The sequence below is a fragment of the Vanellus vanellus genome (genome assembly GCF_965231255.1).
Source record: "Vanellus vanellus genome assembly, chromosome: Z".
Lineage (NCBI taxonomy): Eukaryota > Metazoa > Chordata > Aves > Charadriiformes > Charadriidae > Vanellus > Vanellus vanellus.
In genome coordinates, this window is record NC_138908.1 from 60,608,716 (window position 1) to 60,631,228 (window position 22,513).

Consider the following 22,513-nt stretch of genomic DNA (forward strand, 5'->3'; position numbering starts at 1 on the left):
CTAAGAAGCTGAAGTTTTCATCAAAGTATTTTGGAAGCAACTACAGTCTCTTAAATTACTAAGAAAAGATATATTTTTGCCATCTTTCCACAGATGAAACTGTAATAAAATCTATGTTCTCACACTGTTTATAGTAGTCTCTAAATTAATTTACTATACCTGTCATAATATATTATCAATGCCTGCCATGTGCATTACCTCATTTGAGAGCCTCTTCTTGTTGTATATAGCAAATGGCAGGAAAAATTTAATGTGATACGAATAACCTTTGGATTGATTTAACTCTGCATGCCCAGACTCTCCCAGTCCTCCTACTTGCAGTGGTTGCAAGTTAGCATTCAGACAGCGGCAGCAGTAATGAGAGAGGGGGAGACCAGCGCCAATCTTCAAAATCTCCCATGAGTTAAGCAGAGCAGGCTACAAAGGGGCGAGAGGCTAATTATCATATCAAAGTTTGACTAAGTGGTAGCACACTGAATTGGATAGCAAGATTACACAGCCTGAGAGTGTTAGATCCTCATTGCTTCTTCCCCTCCATTACACTCTACCACATCCCTATCGCCAGGAGCATCTAAAGACACACCAGAGGAGAGAAGAGGAGGACAAGGAAGTCAAAAGGACCATAGCACAAGTAAAATGTGCCAGTTGCCTCTGAGGGCATTTTGTATCTTACAGCGCAATAATAAATTTCCGTAAGGTTAAGGGTGAAGTTTTTCAACGCAAACTAATAATAACAAAGCCTGTAATGGCTTTCTGCCACCCACCACCCGATGCTAATATTGCCTGATAGCATCCTGTTACTCTTTCAGTAATAATACAGCGTTAGCTGGTCCTGAATAGCTGCTCACACTTGACATGCTTTGAAGTATTTGCATGGGTAGCTCCTCTGTACTGGGATTTAAACAAAGGGAGGCATGAATTCCAGCATTTGGCTTGTCCTTTCCATCCTGCATCCCCAAACTTATACCTGCTTTAAATACATAGCAACCTTATCACGGGCTGCTTGGCTCTTTGCCATAGGTAGGCTAAGAGAGCAAACACGGGTTTCAGTGATTACCTGCCCGGTACAGGAACACAGGTCGGCAAACATTAGCCTAAGAACAAGCCACTTCATTTTTGACAGGTATTATAGGCTACTGAGGAAAAGAAACCATCCCTCTTTCTATTTTTAACTCTCTGATTGACACAGTGCCCACTTCAGACTGACTGCAAGCCTGAGTGCTGGGTGCTGAGCTGATGGAGAGGGGCAGTGCTCACAACTGTGACTGCTGCAGGGCAGAAGGAGGGAGCCAGAGGCAGCAGCATGGGGAGGAAAACAGAGGCAAAGATGAGTCCCTGGAAGGCAGGGGCAGCCCTTTCATTGGTGGATGTCTGCCTACGCTCTCTGCATGCTGCTCAGTAACATCACTGCAGCCATGGATGAACTGAGGCTGAGCTGAAGAGACATGCTTGAGTTCGAAAATGTGTCCATTTTGTTTTTTTTTTTCTTCCCTTCACATAATTTCTTTCTTAAGGTATTGAATCCAGTGCAATGTTAGGCTAGTGAGACTCAAACCACTTGGACCACTCCAACACCAAGCTAAACCCTCAGCAGTCGAGTAACCAGTCCATTCCCTCTTAGCGTATGCTGTCTACCTGAGGCACAGCTCACACATAGTTTTCTAAACATTGAAAACATTCAAAATAAGTAGGAGTGTCACCAAAACTCAAACACTTCTTGATCCTCTATAGTTTATACTGCACTTATTTCTGACATGGACTGTAGATTATTATTAGCCTCCAAGAGCAAATAAAGAAAAAACCTCACCCTTTTTTCTGTCTTATGTGCAAAACATTGTTACCCCTTTGGAAGAAAAACTGAAGTTCCAGATACCTGCACACTAAGGCATAAAAGTCATTGTAGTTTATATTTGTGCTATACCAGTTGTTTTCACTTGTTGAGGTTTTGTTTTAGTGAAGGCACAGATGCCTATATAGCAAATTTTACCCTGCCTACATGGTTTTACTTTTCTCAGTTGCCTTCTGCAGTATCTGTAGAGTTATCCCACAGATTCCCTGAGTTTTATGGGGTGCTCAGTGTAAAAAAAAATACCCACTGCACTATGCAGCAGCACAGACCTGAGGCTTTGGTGCACTGTGGTTCTGGATTTCTGCACCAATGATGGAAAGCTGTATTCTAACCTCTTTGGGTGAGGGAAGACTTATGAAAAAGCTGAGAAGGCTGTTGTAGTTGGAAGTTAAGGTTTTTCCTTTCCTCACCAGGAGACACTGTGGGAAAATGGAGAAAATTATATCATTAGGGTTTATCTAACCTAGATAATTTAGGATAGTGGGAAAGTCTGACAAAATCTATTGCTTAATGTGTCATGTTTATGAGCTTAGCTACATGAGGTATTTAGGGGACTGTTAGTGTGTAAGAGGTGAAAGTGGGAATTTAAAAGCCTAGTAGCTACTTCTATGCTTGTGTTGATCCTATGCTTCTTCACTGCTATGCCACGTAATTTGCATATAGTTTAATGCATGTATTATTTATGCATATTCTATAGTATGCATAGACTTTAATCTGATGATCTGCTGCCATTTAGCTTAATCCAGTTTGGAAAGGCCCGCAGAAGACACTGGAGCTAGTACTGTGCTGGCTGTCTCCCACCAATTATCATGCATTTTCCCCACTGCTTTTCAGCCAGAACAAATACATCAGTTCTTCATTTTCCCACACTGGTGCCAGCTGCAGTGTCAGAGAAACACACAGCTCTCAAGGAGAACAAGTGCATCTCCCAGGCTGGAGACTCACCAAGCAATGATGGCTGGACAGTGCTATCCTGAAAACTTTGGGGAAAGGTTTCCCCTCCCACCAGCTTTGGGAGGCAGAGAGCCCATGGGACCTGCCAGCACTCTCAGCAGAGGCTGGGTGGAGGAAGCAGCAAGTCCTGGCTAGCTCACTCCTGTCATCTCCTGCCCGTGAGCAACTTCCCAACTGTCCTTTTCCCTCAAACAATTGCTTACAGTTTGCAAAGACATGAAAATGTTGGTACGCTGCTCATGCGGTCAGCAAACAGCCTTCCGTGTTTTACAGTTCACACTCAGAAGTGGCTCTTGGAGTGGGAATAAGCCACTGCAGTGTCAGGCAGGGTGTGAGCTTGCAGTGCATCAGCTGCTCCGGGCAAACACTGCATGCTCTTGCCTGGTGGGTTTCTGCAAAAAACAGGAGGTAGCTTCTCACTCTGGGGAACAGGGCACGTCTCTGTCTTTATATGTCATGATGTGGGGTCTGGAAAGCTGCCTGCAAGCTCATCTGGCCACGATGGAAGTCTGAAGCCTCTCGATCAATCTCTGATGTCCTTTTTTTGTCCTTTTCCTATAGCTTGCTGTGTTGCTGTCATGCTGCTTTTTACATGAACGGTGTTGATGTGAATTTCACTGTGCAAACTTCCAGCTATCAGGCTCAATCTTGATTGTTGTCTCAAATTGATATTCCAGCGCCTCATTCTAATCAGCATCTATTGCCAGAGGGTTTTTTAAAGAACAAACAAATATTTAGATGCAGGCGTTCACTCACTTGTGGAATAATTTATCTGATAAAGATTGGACTTGATATTTTATGTCCTTCTTCCTCACGAGGAAGGGTATTAAGACTGTAAAATTTGCCATGTGCCTACTCCCAGTGTAGAAAACACAGCATCTGAAAGCAGTAATAAACCAACTTTTCCTATCCATCTCCTTAATGGCCCTGCGTATATTCATAGGTCTAGGATAAAGCGGTAAAAGATTTCCCTTGGAAAGTGTTGCCTCTTTCAGCAGACCAAGTTCTTTCATCATTGTGAAGGATGTACATGGAAAGAAAATTGTACACACTTTTTATTCTGCTGGTACCTGGAGGAGCTTCTAATCTTTCCTGCCATTACTAATTCATGTGGGCTTTTTTTTTTAACAAGCACATGATAATGCTCAACCAAATCCATAGTTCTCAAGCTGGAAACTGCAATTAAAATATCAGTGATGATTAAGCCCTTCTCAGACTGTTGTCATGTTTTTGTCCCTCCAGCTCACCATTAGAAATGAATGCTGAGCTCATGACGTTGAGGCCGGGTTTAAAATCTCATGCTGTGATTGGGCCTGTCTGGTTATTCCCACTGGTGCTGGTGCAATGTCAGACACTGGAAAATGAAGGATTCACATATACTGTCTTCTGTTAACAAGTCTTCAGTAGGATGTCAGCTATGGAAGGAGTGGAAGAACTCAGTCCTGGAGTGGTTATTACTCTGCTGGACCAGTATGTGTGACTGCTTGAGAGAGAGCAGTTTACACACATGTGGCTGTATGAGGATCTCACTCCTGTGTAAACCTTGTCTGCTTTGAAGTCAAGGAAATTCCATTAGCAGGGAACAATTGTGAGATCAGAATCAAACACCAAAAAGTTGTGATCTTCCTACTGCTAAGAGGCAAGCACAGGGATTTCATTTTTCAGAAATGAATTTTTCAGAGGCTGCTGCTGTGCGAGTTGACATGTTTGCTTTGTGTAACTACGCTTGACTACAGCCATACCCAGGGAAAGGAGTGGTGGTGTTCAATGCAGGCACACACATACAAAAGCTGAGGGCAGGCGCCTGCAGAATACTGATAACACAATAATGCTGGTTGGCAGACGAGTGAATGTGAGGCAGCAAATCTCTGAATGTCATTTACATGCACTTTCAAGGCCATTGGCACGGGGGCTTATGGAAATGCAAAGTATTACTACTCTATGGTTCCCATTTCCTTCCTCCTGGGTTGTTCTTTCAGACCAAACACTGCACATGTGCCAAAGTATCTACATTAAGCAGAGAAGTGCAGAGTGAAGACGGGGGTCACCTTTTCATATTTTATTTGTACGTGGATTGTGAGACACAGCGTGTTTCATGAGAGCACATGAGGGAGTATCAAAGTCACGGCGGCAAAGTCTGAGACTCAATGTGGCAAGGTCAGGTGCAGCGCTGTCTGGACAGCCCATTTGAAAACCAGTGGCTCTAGGATGGTCAGAAACCTCCTTATGCATCACCGAGTAGCTAAGCTTGAATCCTTCACCACCTTGTTCCGGCGCAGACAGCTCCTGGCAGGTTTCTGTCCTTTATAGCTGGTGTGGGAGGCAGGAGCACTTCAGGCCAAGACAGCATATTTTCTGGATGTTTTATAATTCTGCTCCAGGGATTGCTGGTCCCTGATTGCTCTTCTCTCTTTCCTTAGCTGTCCTGTCAAATTTGACAGCTGGGAGATTTGAGGGAGATCTTTGTTCTGCCTACCCATATTTTTTTCTCATTTCTTCTCCCCAGAAATTCAAGAAAGCTAAATGCTGAGCTCCTCTCCCTTTCAGACGACTAGGGCCAATGCAAACACCAGGTAATGGCTTCCTCAGCTGGAGCTCCTCCATCTTGGCAGAGCTGCAGCTGCTCGCTGACGTTCCCCAGTGGGGAGGGACCTCTCTCTTCATGGGATGCTGGTAAAGCCGTTAGGAACACCACATGCACTTTGCTTTAACTCACCACAAATAGTTTTTTGTGGTGGGCAGTAGATACAGATTATATCATCTTCTAGATTGTTCTAGGGCTCTCTGGGGCTCAGGCCCAAGTAGTCCATTTCAACAATCATTTGACAGTAAAGAGCTTTTTAAATATCCTTTCTTTTCCCTGGGCTTTGCTGGGGCGGGCAGACACTGTCCTTTAAGCTGAAGCATCTGCTTCTGCAGGGCTCTGTCCAGGAATTAAGAATGGAGATCTTTATTTTACCCCAGGCGTGTGATGTAAGATTGAGGTTATCATGCTAAAATCAGTTCTTTTTTTTTTTTTTTTCTGAACAGTGATCTAGACCTCCTTATGTTTTCTCACTGCTAAACAAAAGGGTTGCTCTGACCCCTACACCTGGTTCTGACCCCCTGCTATTGCCCCCAGCACCTACTGGGGCCAGGGGCTGCACACAAAATGCAGCCAACAGCCCTGCAGTCGCGGCCAGTCATGAGGCTTCTGCCTTCTGCATTTTGCGGGTTTTATAGGTGGCAAGAGGTGGTGGGTTGCCTTGCTAAGAGTCAGTAGAAATACTGAGGGGGCTGTAGAATGGTAACAACAGCGTACAGTGTGAAAAATGAGGCCATCAAACATGTTTGCCAGCGCTGTGGTGCATCAGTGTCGCTCTGGCTTTGAAATGGGTGACGTTGCAGAGCAGGGCATACGCCTCAAGAGCTGGGGTGAGCATCCCTGGTCAGGCATCAGCGGCTCTGCCGCTGTCCTGCCACCTGCCAGAGGCGAGGACACGCTGGGGGACAGTGGGTCTTGGCATGGCCCATAATGTGAGTCTCACCCATCTGGGCGGGCTGGCTGTGTTTCTCTCCCAGCTGCGTGCAGCATCTTTTACAGGGGAAAGAGCTGCTGGTACAGTGCTAAGGATCTCCCTTTATTTACTGGCCAAGGGCTTTGTTTCATAGAAGCCACAGTAAGAAAGCAACAGCTCTTGTTGAGAGGGGAAAGTGAACAAAAATGATGGGTTGTATTGAATTTGGCACTGGCTTGCAGAGTTTGTCAGGAGGAGTCATTGCAGGGGTTGGCTGTCATTTTGTCTCATTTTCTTGAAGCATCGCACTGTGTAAACGATTGAAGGAGAAGGTATTGACTTACTCCTGCTGTTGCCATCCTAAAACATTAGGCCAGTGAGAGGGCTCTCACTGCAATTTATGATCCCTCAAAAGAAGATCAAAATGTGATTAAAAAAAGCTCCAACAACAAATCAGAGGAAAGGGAAGACTAGCTGCCCAAGAGGCCGGCAGTCTCTTTGTACCCATCTCCATCCTCCATCCTGTAGTTAGATGAATACTACAATCTGACAGTGGCTCCTAGATGAACGGGTATGTTCATCTGCAGAATTCAGCTTTCGTTATGCAGGATTTTTGTACTTTTTTCAACCCAGAAAGTTTGCTTGCTGTGAGCTTAGTCATCTGACATGCTAGTAAGGGAGGTTTTGCCTTTAGCAAAAAAGTTTCTTTTGACCAAACTGAAGGTTGCTTGTGTCAGCCCATTCCTACCCAGCATATTTACCCTCCCACATGCAGCCTCAATGGCAAGAGGAGAGGTTCAGAGTGTCCAGCTTCTCCCAGTCCATTTGCATGAAAGTTCCCAGGGTATCTCACAGCTACTTGGTTTTTCAGTTGTGAGGAGTCTTTCTAGCTAGTATGAGTGATAATGACAACTCTCATAAATGGAATGACATTGAAAAAGTAGCATCCAGTATCCAAACTACTTGCAGTGAAATTGATTTCTACCTAGAATTAAAACACAAGATGCTCTGCAGGCATGCAGATAAAGATGGGATTTTAATTATATCCACTGTGATTTGCTGTAGAGATAATAATGAACTACTGTTCCTAATGACTCGGGTACAATTTTGACTTGGTGAAATATCTGTCCTTTTGTACCTGCACTATGAGGAAATGCACAGCAAATGCCATGAAGGAGATCTTCTTCCTGTCCTGCAGAGAGCCCAGGAGAGGTCTTCACACATCAGCAACAGAGCAGAGAGAATAAACCCAAACATGCTATTGCTTTGTGGCACTGGCTAGAGAAGTTTGACATAGGTTGTCTTTTCTTTGAACTCTTTCTGAATAAAAGCAAGGCTTTTGACACTGTCTCCCATAACATCCTTACGGGTAAGCTTATGAAGTGTGGATTAGATGAGTGGACAGTGAGGTGGATTGAGAACTGGCTGAATGGAAGGGCTCAGAGTGTTGTGATCAGTGGCACAGAGTCTAGTTGAAGGCCTGTAAAAAGTGGTGTACCCCAGGGATCAGTACCAGGTCCAGCCTTGTTCAACATATTCATCAATGACCTGGATGAGGGGACAAGTGTACCTTCAGCAAGTTTGCTGATGACACAAACCTGGGAAGAATGGCTGACACAGCAGAAGGCTGTGCTGCCATACAGTGAGACCTGGACAGGCTGCAGAGTTGGGCGGAGAGGAATCTAGTGAAATTCAACAAGAGCAAGTGTAGGGTACTGCACCTGGGGAGGAATAACCCCATGCACTGGTACAGGTTAGGGGTTGACCTGCTGGAAAGCAGCTCTACAGAGAGACACCTGGGAGTCTTGGTGGACAGCAATGTGCCCTTGTAACCAAGAAGACCAATGATCTCCTGGGGTGCATTAAAAAGAGCGTGGCCAGCAGGTCAAGGGAGGTCATCCTCCCCCTCTACTCTGCCCTGGTGAGACTGAATCTGGAGTACTGTGTCCAGTTGTGGGCTCCCCTGTTCAAGAAGGACAGGGAACTGCTGGAGAGAGTCCAGTGGAGGGCTACAAAGATGACCAAAGGACTGGAGTGCCTCTCTTATGAGGAAAGACCGAGAGACCTGGGTCTGTTTAGCCTGGAGAAGAGAAGACTGAGAGGGGATCTCATCAATGCTTATAAATATTTAAAGGGCGGGCATCAAGAGGATGAGGCCAGACTCTTTTCAGTAGTGCTGGTGACAGGACAAGGGGCAACGGGCATAAGATGGGACACAGAAAATCTCAATATCAGTAAAAATTTCTTGACTTTGAGGCTAACAGAGCATAGGAACAGGCTGCCCAGGGAGGCCGTGGAGTCTCCTTCTCTGGAGGTATTCAAAACCCACCTGGATGCATTCCTGTGCAACCTGCTTTAGGTGAACCTGCTTTGGCAGGGGTGTTGGACTAGATGATCTCCAAAGGTCCCTTCCAACCCCCACCATTCTGTCATTCTGTGACGAAAAGCCCTCTTCAACAGCTTGGCAAGCCTATGACTGATGGGTAAGAGCATCTTTGGTCAAAGGCTTTGCCAGGCTGGTGAAGAGGGCTTTAAACTAAGGTTGCTGGGGGAGGGGAACCTCAATCCATCCCACTACTACCAGTTTGATGCCAGTGCCAGCAATAGAGGCCCAGAGCCTGGAAAAGGATCACAGGTCAGCAGCAGAGCAGCTGGAGTGCAGCATGAAGGAATTACAGCCACTTCAGCCTCTAAGTCAGCTTCATTGAGGGCCCAACTTCAAGGCCTCTATACAAACACACATAGCATGGGTAATAAACGGGAGGAGTTAGAGACATGCACACACATGCCAGGCTATGATGTTATTGGCATCATGGAGACATAGTGGGATGGCTTCTATGACTGGAGTGTTGAAATGGAAGGATACAGGCTCTTCAGGAAGGACAGGCACACAGGAAGGAGACACACTGGAACAGGTTGCCTAGAGAAGCTGTGGATGCCCCATCCTTGGAGATGTTCAAGGCCAGGTTGGATGGGGCTTTGAGCAACCTGGTCTAGTGGAAGGTGTCCCTGCCCATGGCAGGAGGGGTTGGAACTAGATAATGTTTAAGGTCCCTTCTAACACAAACCATTCTATGATTCTATGAAAATCAGATTCTCCTCCCAAACATGACAGTCAACTGTCTTCAATACAAGATAGCACAAATTTCTGAACCATGTCAAATCATAATATTGTGTGTTTTCATACAAATCAATGGTTCCCAAAGTTTTGGGATGAAGAATCAGGATTCCTCCAAGGTCATGAGACATTTTTATCACTAAACTGCAAGAGCTGTGGTTCTGTGGACCAGCTGGAGACCACTTGTGTTAACCCTACAGCATGTAAAAATCTTTGTCTCAACTTCCATAATTTAATAAGTGACAATATTTATCTGTTGTACTCATCTTGTGAGTATTGTAAAGACTCATTCATCCTCACATTGTGCAGCACTTTTGAAACTATATGTGCTATGTCCACATATGAAATACTTGAATACTATCATTATTTTTCACACAAGACAGATTTGGACAATATTTTTAATGGTAGCACTTAACATGTAATACAATGCAAAAGGTGAGTTGAGGTTCATGGAAAACTGTGCTGCTTCCTGTAAGGGTTCAGGACCCGAGAGTGGGAACTGTAGAAAAACAGAGTGAGGGAGTACAAATGGAGCCAGTACAGATCAAGTCTAATCTTTCTTTACAGACACTGTCTGCTGAGGAATACAGTAGCTATTGATTCCCCACCATTATTTCAAGCAGCACAATTTATACTATTTTTTGAAACATTACTCAGATTATAGAAGACTTGGAGCAGCAAAGACCCTTGTGCTGTACCCAAGAGTGGTGTGGAGCCCAGTGGGGTGCTGTGGAGCCCAGCCGGGTGCCTTCTCCTTGTTTTGACTCCCTAAGAACCGCTGCAAGTCAAACACATCAAATTATGATAATCATAATAGCAGAAGTAGAAAATCTTGTAAAATTCTTTCTATTCAGGCTATTTTACTGGAACTCATTTTCTAAATCTGCTGTTTAGAGCTGAAGGTCATGAAATATCTATTTCTTTCATTTAATTTGAAGATTTCAAAGGAAAAGTTATTGCAGTGACACCAAAGTTGTAAATATCCCAGCATGAACTTCCCTTGAGAGGCTGCAACACGTAGGGGAGGCTTCATTCCAGAAAGTAACATGGCATCTCTTTCTCCCAGATGGGACACAGGGAAGGATGGATAATTGCTCTCCCAAAGGTTGTAATCACAGTGAGAATGGGACCTAAAGATTTACCTTGTGCTTGCTGTTTTCCATCAATCAGCTAATCCTGTAGGGTCAGGATTGATTAATTCTTGCATATATGTGCAGGAGAAAGTGAACATGGGAAGACTTTTGTCCTTGCACTTACATCTGTAGGGTTTGCCACAGCTAAAGCTTTGGTATCCCCAAGGCCAGAACACTGTTGGCCCTTGGTATCCTCTAAACACAAAAATCCATGCCGTACCCCAGAATTTTTTGCATTGGCTGTAAGATGCAGTTAGTGGAAAAAGGAGCATATAAAAGATCGTTCAGAAGCTTATTTAATTCTGAATTAGCAATGTCATTGCTCAGTCCTGTGGGAGTGCTGCAGATCCTGTGCAAGCTTCCATTTCTATGTAGGGACATACCCTTAAGGGACAACACCAGCTTTTCACCAAAGGTTTCCATATTTGGATATAGTTGTTTTGCTGAAGCCAGTACAAATAAGGTTCCAACCATTAAGTAGTATTACTAAAGTACCTGGAAATTTTCACTTTATATTGCCATCCTAAATCTCATATGGGTGTCTAAGTGACCAGCCTGGGAAACTGCTGAGCAATCAGCAGCTCACATGGGATAACAGCAAATCACATGGGATGTGATCTGATCTGTGCTGTGAAACCAATTGCAACCTTACAGCTGCTGTACCATCTGGAAAATGCAGAAGGATAAACTACTAGCAGCTCTTCCATTTTGCGTCAGTATTTGGAGAAGTTCAGAAAGGTCATCTTCCTTGTGGTGGTGACAGTGACAGTATTTCCATCTGGGGTCAGGGGATAGGGTCATGAGAAGCAATGAATCCTAAGCTGCAGTGACATTTCCCTATTGCCAAAGTCAGGTGACCGATACTATTTAAATGTCAATTTAAAGGTCAGCAATGCCATGGTAATGCTTTAGGTACATGGAGAAGTGAGACATGGGTGTGTTTTCCTTTGTTCTATTAATAAACACTGAATAACTTTGAATTAAACATTTCCTCATATGAGCAACACCATGAAGAAGCTATGCTGCTGGCCAACCTTAAACATCAAAGTGAAGCTGTCTTACCTTAGCTGGCAGGTAAAACAGACAGCAGGTGACAAGATGCTGCCTGCTTTGAAGACAATGATTAAAAATCATAGCTCTTTGTGTCAAGCCAACACCCTTTGCTTTACCTCCTCATGACTCTGGTTGAGATGACAAAAGGGAAGGGTAGGAGCCTTGTGCTCCAACAGCCACATCTGAAGAGCATCCCGTCAGCCTGCCTCTGGAAGATGAGGAGAATGTTGTGTGGTTAGTATTGGAACTACACTAAGGCAAGTTCATGTCTCCTGCCTTGGGCTTTGGGTTGCTCTAAAGGCATAAGCTGTTTGTTTCCCAAAGGAAGAGAAACGCAGAGTACTTTTATGTTTTATGACAGAAGGATATTCTGTACTTTCTTATGAACATAGAGCTTAACCAAGAAGCAACATTGATCAATTAATCCCAGAGGGAGAGATTTTAAAAACAGCTGAACAAAGCTGACCCTCTTCCTGCAATTTTCTGAAGAATTAACTATTGATAGTGAGTTATGAATAACTTGTTGCTACTGTTTTTGAACATCACTGGCAGGATTAACCATCAATTACAAGAGAAATAACTACGACATAAAGCGAGTTAACTATGGAAAGCCCATGCCCCTTATTTACTTTGGATTTAATTTTAATCTCACCTCCAAAAATGCAATCAAAATTCTTCCTACTCTTTGGGTATTTGATTTCAGCTTTCTGCAGCTTTCTGTTAGGACTGCAGCTTCCAAGCCAGCGCACACTCATCAGAACTATCATAATCCCTAAGGTGGACACATTTCAAAGATTAGTAGAAGTTATCTTCAAAGGGTAAACAAGGAAAAGGACTGTCTTAAGGCACTGAATAGCACTTTTACTAGAGTAGGATTTTACTGCTCAAGATTGCTTTGGAAAAACAACCCTTTATTGTTTAAATTCTAGCTATATTTTACAGAATAACTCAAAATTAATTTCTTACATTCGTGTTTTCAGGCATAGTTTGTTCCACAGGATGCACTTTTGCTGCAGAGTTATGAGCATCAATTATTTTACAGAAATTCAAGTGAACTGTCTTATACTTAGTTCTTATACTGTCACCATAAGAAGTAGGTAAAATGTGAGAAGATACTCTGGCACCTTGTTACGTGGAGTTTAACAGGAGAGAAGTACCTACGTCTATTTTAAAAACAGACCCTGCAGGCAACATATGGGGTACTTCTGAAAATATTCTCTGGTCTTCGCTCGTGCAGACTGTCAGATCCCACATGCAGGCTTTTCATGTTAATGCCTTCCACAAGCTCTGGCGTAGAGGTCAGGTTATAAATGCATGTTGTTAATTTACTTGCAGAGTCTGCAGTGCAGCTAAATCTGCATCAGAGCCTGAGATGAGTGATGTAAGTGATTACACTGTATCAAACTATGCTGGGAAATTTAAACAAAAGTTTTCTAAAATGAAAAATGTATATTTATTTTGCTTTTTACTTTCCATTACAAATTTGTAACGATTTGTTAATGCTGTTTATTTTAACTGCTGAGTCCTTGAGACTGAAATATTCTTTGCAAGCCTGGAATAGTGAGAGCAGCACCACAAACCTAAATCCTGACAATGTCCAGTAGTTTATTTGATTTATACAAGCTATGTGGCATTCACAGCACGTAAGAAGATGAGGCTTGCTCTGTGGTAACCTAAAGCTGCCTTTGACTTACAGCTGATCTATATGATCAGACCAAAGGTTCTTGTATAAAAAGTTACAGTGTGACTCATATAGAAACAAGCCAGAGATTAATGCTTCAAACACAGGAGGAAAACACATAGCTGATTAAGAAATTTAAAGTCCATGTAATTATGGTTCTTGCCAGACTGAGATATCCTAAAAGAGTGTCTCCAGCGATGCTGCTTCTCTGCTCATGTGCTGGATTAACATAATTAAAAGGAAAGAAAAGGAAAATGATAATAGAAAAGACTCCCTTTTATAAATTAGGACTGCACAAGAGCTTGTTTTGTCTGGTAATACCAACCTACCTGAAAGTGAGAGTGCGTGGCTGTCACCCTCATACAGCAGGTTTGGTCGTCAGTTTCAGTGAAATGCATCTTATGGTTTCTTATACGGAGTTGACCCCAGGAGAATTGCAGACGACTGCTGTACCTGATGGCAGTCCTCCGGGCACTCTTTTACAATTAGATAGATTTTCAAATGAACTCAAACAAAGAAACAAGGCAATTTGCTGATATTCTATGATGCCTTTCTTGAAATAAATAGAACAGATGCCACCTTAGGGTCTGAGTTTTATTAATTGCTTTATAAAGAATGCTTTTCTTTTAAAAATACACTCTCTGCATTGGCCTGCTGACCCTGGGAATTCAAACCTTATTATTCCAGTTTAAACACTCGCCAGTGCTCAGACAGTTAACAAAGCTAAGGCCTCTCCCAGCTGAACACCAGATTCCCTGGGGAATCCAATCAGGCTACTTTATTCTGGTCTTTTAAAAAGTCAGGTCAAATAGCTATTTGAATTGTAATGATCTCCATGTGAATTCTGGTTTTGATAGCAATTGCTGATATTTTCTTAGCTTCCAGACAGACATACTAGTTGCATATCTTCTGTCATATGCAATGCAATGCTGCTGCTGCTGTTGATGATGATTTTTCACTCACAGACAAACTTTTAATTGGGGGGGCGGGGGGAAAGAAAAGATAACCATGAACTGTGCTACTTCGGTGAAACTGATACTGAGTCTCCTGCTACACTTATTAGAAATTTTAAGACTTGTGACTGGATTAAAAGGTACTGTCTATATCCAGAAAGCTGCAAAGCTTTGGAAAGACACATTGAGTCATTTCAGCTGCAACTTCCCTAGGCGTGGTGTGAAGAGCAATATCATGGAAGGATCCCAATATGGCTATAGCAATCCTTAAGAGCTTCTCAACAGACTGTAGGGGTGAGAAAGCTTTTCATCCTTTTTTTTTTTTTTTTTAGTATTTATTATTTGATTCTTTTTTACATCACTCCATCCTACCCTTTGAGCCAGCCAGCAAGTAAAGGAGGATGAGCAGCGAGGGGGCACTCAGAGTCTGACAGTTTTCACTCATTAGGTCAACCTTATAGCTTGGAAACAGGAGTAATCTATTTAAGTCAGTATGGTTATGCCTCCTCCCAGCAAGGTTAAATTTTTGTTCACTTTTTAAAAATTATCTAGCTGTCTCGCAATATTTCCTTTAGCAGTTGTCACCATAGTAACCTGCTGCTAGATGGGAGTCTAATCTTCTGCAAACAATGAGAATAGCTGCCTTTCTTTACTGAAAAATTCTGCAAATTAACTATAATTCCAGAAATATAATACTATAATTTCTTTTTGAAGGGTAAAAATAGATGTACTTTTCTCTTTTTACTCTTTCTTTCTTTGTCTAATTTTTTTTCTGGAATAACTGTTCTGTTACCTCTTCAAAGGAGTATTTTCACTAGGCCTGTTTGGCTGACTTTTACTTCAAATCTTTTAAAAAAACGGTGATACATGTCTGCTTTAAATTAAAGTTGTATATATGCTTTACTGAGCCAGCTCCTAAATAAGATTTATCATGGTTAAAGACCTGCTGGAGGAAAAGGGCATGTGTGAAATTCTCCTCAGGTAGATTTTGTAGGAGTATAGCACAGTAAGCTAAAGGACAGTTGTGCATCCAAAAGAGACAACTCCTCACCCGAAACTGGCACCTAAGGAGTTAGGTATTGGCCCACACTGTACTGGGGACATTTATGCTACTGGGATGTTTGCTGTATCCACCTGCTTGGAAGGAAGGATCCAGAGCATTCAGTAATTACTTTAAACAGCTGTGCCCAGTTGCATATCAAGATTTGAAAGGCACTGACTTCATCAGTAATGAAATGCCTCATTTGAGCAACAGTGTTACCATTTTCCTTGACGTTCCAGAGAAGACGTCTAGCCAATGACATAGAGACTTACACTGAGACCTCTGAGAGTGTTGATAATAAATTTATCTAGGAATGCATATGCTGAGTGTTTTCCTAACTCATGGTGCTGCTATACCTTACTTGGAGTGAATTCAGTGTAATTCAAGAAATGTGGAGACAGAGGGCAAAATATATTGTAATGCTCCATTGTTTCATTTACAGTGACCTCATAGATGTTTAATGTGTTGAAGGGCCATAAAAGCAAAAGTCCCATACAGAAGCATATCTTGAAGGGTTTTCTAAGGCTGAGTCAGTGTCTGTTAAATGTCATTTCTTCTGTCGGGGTACATCAGCACTGGCACTGGAAGGCCCCAAGTGCTACAGTCCCACCTCCCAGTGCAGTGCAGCCATACCCTACATCTCCTGCGATGGTCAGCAGGCACTGGCTGTTGCCTGGCCATTCCTTCAGCATACATATATACACGCTATACCTCCCCTTTCAGCCCTGGTTCTGGCAGACCATGTTGTTCAGAAAACTCAGAGGTCCCTGATTCACTGTAATATGTCACCTAAATATAGACAGGGTCATAATCTCAGCTTTTTAGATGGGGCCATTGCATACTCTGCATTGCCCCGTTTCCACCTACCAAAGGTCTGTAACTCAGGATTCAGTGGTAGGAGGAGTGTGATGCATCCTTCCGGCCATCTGTGTTACAAGCTGTGCCTTGTCTCTTCTAGGGTTTTACAGAAGTGTTTTACTTGTGCCACAGTTTAAAAAAAAAAAAAAAGAAAAAAAGAAAAAGAAGAAAACAGAGAATTAAATAGTCCCCTGTCTTATTACCAGCGGACAAATGAATTTTGTCTTCCCAGTTAGGCAGTTTGGGAGCAGCAGAACAGCAGCCTGGACATTCATTTTAACAGTCATGGATTTCTGCCCTTAAGATTTTGTTCATATTAAAGCAACTTACTTCTCACCCAATTGTCTGTGCTGAATAATAGTGGCAGATGGAGAGAGGAAAATCTGGATTTTTCTGCTTTCAAGGAACCACAAAAGCTAATGAGGTAATGTTAATTGTTCTGCGGCTGTAACTGAAAGAGGTCTCTGCACAGCAAGTAGATGGCTTCCTCTTTCTCTTGAGGGTGGAGAGAATAGTATATGAAAGAAATGCAGCTCAGTCATTATGTTAGGGTGTGATAAATCAGATATTTTTGTGCAAAATTATATACTGGGGTAGGAGGCAAGGAGCAATTTTACTTTTCTTTGTTCCTATTAGAATAGCTAGTAGCACTCTAGGTGCTGCTTGAGTTACGAAAATGGCTCACATTCCAAGAAAAAAAATTTTTTTCCAGATGATGTCAGTGCCTTTTAGGCCTTTTAAGAAGTAATTAAGACATCTTCTCAGAGTATCAGTGACATAAAATCCAATCCTCTGCTCACTTTACTGCAATTTATCTGTGCAGTGCAGTATTCTAGCCAAACACAGCAGTGAATGCTATTTCGTGGCAAAAATCCTCATTTCAATAACCATTTTGCTGTCCCTGCTTTTTACCATGGGTATGTGAGATGCAGGCCTTTACCTTCTTTAAGGATATGACTAAATTTGTGATATGGTAAATAATTAAGACTGATAGGTATGGGCAAAGTAACATTTCCTTCCACATTTCACCATTTTCTGATCTCTTTGGAGGCATGGTGTTTTATAATGGATGAAGCTTTCACCTTTAATAAGCGTTTTCTCTGTTGTTTCCTAAAGAGCCATTCACGAGATTAACAAAACAACAGTTACGAGCTAATAAAGGTCCTCTCAGCTCGACTTGAGAGAAGGACATGTTAATGCCCCTGGGCAAAATGCCGTTGAAACCATCATGTCAAGACTGGTCACAAAGACTTTGACCTGTAATTGTGTCCAGAGAGTTCAAAAGCGTGAGAGAGTTTCCCGGGGAGGAGAGGGGAACAGATTTGCCAGAGCATTAACCGCCTGCAATTAGGGATGGGTTTTCAAGAGAGCGAGTAGGCACCCACCAGCTCCGGATTGCTCTCAGTGGGAGCCTCTGAAAAGCCTCCCTCCGAACGCCTTGATGAGCAGGCAGTGAAGGTGAATTTTGGAGACCTAAGTAAGGCTCGACTGCCATTCTCACGTGTGCCTTCGATGGCCCCCCACAGCTCCCCAGGGAATCCCGGGAAATCAAATTAAGGATGAGAAAAGAGTAGTTCCTTCCTCTCTGTGTGCAACCACAATGAATAATGGCCCAGTGTGTTTCAGTTTCCTCAGTGCTAAAGGTTATGTGGCTTCTCTTATCACCTGGGGATTTAAATGTTCAGGGTTAAGACCAACGGTTCCCATGGAATAAGCGCTGACTGGAATTTGCATCCAAAATTCAAATCAAATTGAATGTTAGTAATATTTTAGCATATATTAGGCTAAGAATCCTGCAGTCCTTTACTATACACAATATTTTCATCTGGGAAATGCAGCCAATTCCAGCATAAAATATGCACCACAGCAATATTACAGCTGATTAGGAAAAAAAAACAAAACAGGCTTAAACACAAGGGCAGAAGGAAGGTTGAGAGAAACTGGTTACTCAGTTATAGTTTAGCCTGAACACTTCTACTTGCGCTGCAGGTACCACACAAAATGACTACAGGTAAACAGAACTTTTTTGCTACTTTTTGTGAAAGCTGACATCCAAAAGTTGTCTTCACTAGCCCCATGCAGAGATAATGGTCCAATATAAACCTCAAGAAGAGACACCTATTAAACTACTTCCTGCAGTAAGAAACCTAACCCAGCCAGGTCTCTATTTTGCCACTGTTCCTTTTAAGTGCTACTTATTTTTCTAAGGCTGTTGCCCTTTATCCATCTCTTAAAATTATAGTTGGTACAGCCACATTAAACTTCATTTCTCCTGTTTGCATTTTCTTCACCTTGCTAGCTGGACACAGGTTTCTTTTGTTGAAGGAGAAATGAGTTGTTAAAACTCCAGATTTTCTTCTTGTGTATTATGCCACACTGAAGAAAGATCTGTTGAGTGGTTTCTTTCATCGTGCTTTTTGCTCTCTCTGAGCTTGCCATAGTTAAATCTGGCTTCCCAGCAGCCCGCTCTGGTTGGGATATGCTTTTGTCCCATTGCTGTGTATTTTTTGTGGCATACAAGGCTGGAGAAATTGCAGTTCATCTCAACAGCAGACTATTAGAGGAAGAGACATTACAAATACAAATCATAGTTTGTGGGGTTCCCCATCTGTAATGTTTCCAAGGCATGCCTTGGAAAACGTGCCTGCTCTCCCTTAGACTGGCAGATATTGCAGGCAACTACATAACAACCACCTTCTGATAGACTTTCAAGATTTGGGAGAGTGCGGTGCCTGTTCTTCATTTACAAATTTGTTAATCAGAGTTGTGTGTCAGTAGCTACAGTTGGATGTTTAGAATTACAACCTACAGCTTAGCAGTCTACTAAGAAGACTGATGAAGTGGGAAGATGTGCGTATTAATATGAAAATTTAAAGATATTTCTGAGTGCAGGATATTACAAAATTGCAGCAGAGTCAGTTCAAGGATTTGCATTTCAGCAGACATGCACTAGCTTGTAACAAAATCCGTTGTGTGGCTGTGAATTTTGAGGAAACAAAATGTTGAATCTTGGTGACAATGTGCACTGAAAAGCAAAGCCATAAATAAGAAGTCTCATATTTTCCAATTCTGTCTTGGGAAGTGGTAAATGTGGTCGTACTCCAGCATGCCACATATGTCCATATGCAGAAGTCCTGACAATGAAAACATTTGCACAAAACTTTATATTCATAAATATTCTAGGTGTAAGCCCAAGCTTGGACGAAGGTTTCATTTTCCCTTTAGTTTCTTTCCACTCTGAAATGCTCTGAAAGTTTTTACCCCTATCCTCTGTCCCTCCAGTCCCTGCATCTAACGCACACAAATGACTTTCCTAGGATTTGCCATTAATGAAAACGGAGCATATTTTCTGCAGCGTGCCAGATGGTGCTTGTGAAGACCAGACATGCAGGAGGTTCCTAATTAAAGCTTTAAACCTGGGGATGAGAAACGGCAGGCACAGTCTGGTGGGTGCTCAGATAGTGGACACAGAGGCAGGCTGCCTAACAACCTTTTTGAGAGCACCCTCACACCCATCCTGAGGGAACTCATAATGACAAGAGGCAGTTAATTTAAAGCTAATTGAGAAATCTCTTTCCAGTCTTCACACAATAAAACAAGGTGCCAGAGCTCAGCTGGCGTTTGCACCCTGACAGGAAGAAAATGGCCAGAATGGGGCCGCAAAAGCTGCCACCTCGTTCTCACCCCAGGCAAACCCTTGAATGTTTATGGTTTCAGCAGCACTTCAGCCCATAAATAAGGACCGCCGATGGGGAGCGCCTGTGGCTAGAAATAGAAATGAAGCCTGTAGCTCCATAAGGGGTGTTTCTTCAGCTGTAAGACCTCGAAGAGCAAATGGGTGCCCATCGGGACAGGCTGATGCCACCCCCCCTGTAGGTAGGAGGGACACCTGGAGTCACTGTCTAGGACACTACAATTCTCTCATCTGCTGAAAGTGTTGGGTTTTATCCTGGCCTTGCTGCCCTCTGACACCTTTCCTTGCTTTTCTATGACAAACAGTGCCTCATCAAGGACTTCTGCTCCCACTGCTTGACGCTTGAAGGCAGCAGAGAAGGAGAGATACTTGCACTAGCTTATAACACACAGTTACCATTAAATCCTGAGAAATTAGTGCCAGTCTCTCCACTGTAAACCCAGTCCCTATACTGAGTGTTACCACAAGTGGACAGAGGGGAGGAGATGACAGCAGAAATCACAGTGTCTATATAGCCACAAGCACTTAGCTGGTTGTGGCTGTCCAGGTGTTCCTCATGACTGCTGCTTTGCTTTGACTGCTATTGACTGGTCTTGACCTGCAACATTGGCATCTGAGGCAGCTCTTAGGACACTGAATAAGTTGGTCCTGCTCTTCTACAGTGCTGCACTCCCAAGCTCCAGGGGGGCCCTCAGTCCTTAACCTCACACTGTGGACCAGTTTACCTCTTCAGTTTGTACCAGTTGAGCCTCTGGAAATCCAAGTTCTCCATGAAAGCCTAGCTGGGACAGGTGGTAGGAATTGAAGGGAAAACAGCTTTGGGACTGGTGCTGGATCCATACCCTCATAAGACGAGGTTATGAGCTCCAGGGGAACTCATTGAGGAGAAGGTTATTTAGAGGCATGTAGATCTTTGCTCACATCACAGTGTAGTTTAGGAACCTATTAGACACACTATGTCCTTCCCAGGTCTTTGGTCTGCCGGTGAATTTCTTTCCTTGTTGACCTTTCCTCGGTTCTGCCCAAAGTCACCAGCCCTCACCACTATTTTGAACAAAATTTCACATTTGTTAGAATGAAGTGTTCTTAACAGATAGTAAACATACTAGAAGGGTTTCTATATCCTGATGAATTGCTGGTTTCTCAGTCCAGCTAAAGACCTCAGCTTTCAGGGAGAGGTTGCCCACTGACTCCCAAACACATAGACAAAATATGAGGCAAAAGAGACATTTGTCACAATTTTTGGAAGGGATGGCAAAATCTGAGCTTTATCTCTGCCTCGTGCTACGGAGCAGTCACAACTGCTGGACCCTGGGTGTACCTGAGCTAAATCACCAGTGCTTACTATAGCAGAGAAATTGCTCTGTATAATGCTTCCCCTGGCCTGACTGAGGGTGTAGCTCCTTATTAAATTAAAGTTGGTTTAATAGATTCCCCACCTTTTCCTGCCTCTGGCCACTCATTCCAATCCCTAAATAATACTTAGCCTCACTCCCTGCCAGACTGGTGATACCGTGGGACTACACTCAACGCCAGGTCAGGGATTCAGGCTGAACCTCACAGCCCCCTTTTTGTTTGTTTGTTTTGGAAAACACAACATAGAGCAGGATTTTTCTCTTTCTGAGGAAGCCAAATGTTTCTGACTCCTGAGCAAGTCCCAGCTACTGCACACAGATAAAAGGACTGGAATTGCTCAAGCTCCATCTGCTTTCATTGGCTGCAGCGCTGACCCTCCGCTCCCACTGAAGCTCTGGTCTGGACACCAAGTGTTTTATAAACTGTGAGGAGTAATCCAAGAAGTAGGTGAATGTACTCCCATCCTCATTTTCCCCAGACTCATTCTTTGGCTAGTGCTGCGATATTATGGAATTATGGGTGTCCTATAAATACATATTACCACAGATACTCCTGCATAAGCGCACCATAAAATATGCTACAGCAAATTGTAACATTTATGAAACTGAGCAAGTGAGAGGAACAGTTTCATTTCTTGGAAGCTTGGAAATCCTTAAGAACATGATGGAGAGGATTTGCAATGTGAGTAGATTCATAAAATTCCTATTCTAACAGAGGAAAGTAAATTAGCCATGAAAGCAATATCACAGACCTGAAAAAGAGCCTGTCTCGTCAGAGAGCGGTGGAAATGAACAGCAAACTAATCTGCAGGGTGCAGAAAGTGTGAGATTAGTTCTGCAGAACAGGAAGATTTAATTAAAGACATATATAAACCAAATTGCAAAGCATGTATTATTCTGCTTTTGAAGAACTTGGGAAAGACAGCCATTAGCAGAAGATGGGAAAGAAGGCATGAGAGCTGGGGAATAGCATGGACTGCCAGTCAGTGGCAATGCTGAGGGCTGATTGCTCCTCCAGGGAAGGCTGAGACAGGGTGCAGGCAATTTAGGGTGGAAAAGAGAAATTGAGGTAAAGGAACCTGGTCTTACCTGAATTTTACATTTGTCACCATCCCTATGGGGCCAACCCAGCTTTCCCAAGGCTGAAGAACCCACAGGGGCAAGTAGCAGAAGGCATCAAAATAGTGTTTGGCTCCAAGAAGAGACAAAGGTCAAGGATTGTATTTGTTAGCTACAGAAATGCAAGCTCATTGGTTTCAGCCCAGTCAAGAGCAGTATTTGCCCCCTACAATACAAGGAACTGATTTGTGCACTCAGAGACCACAA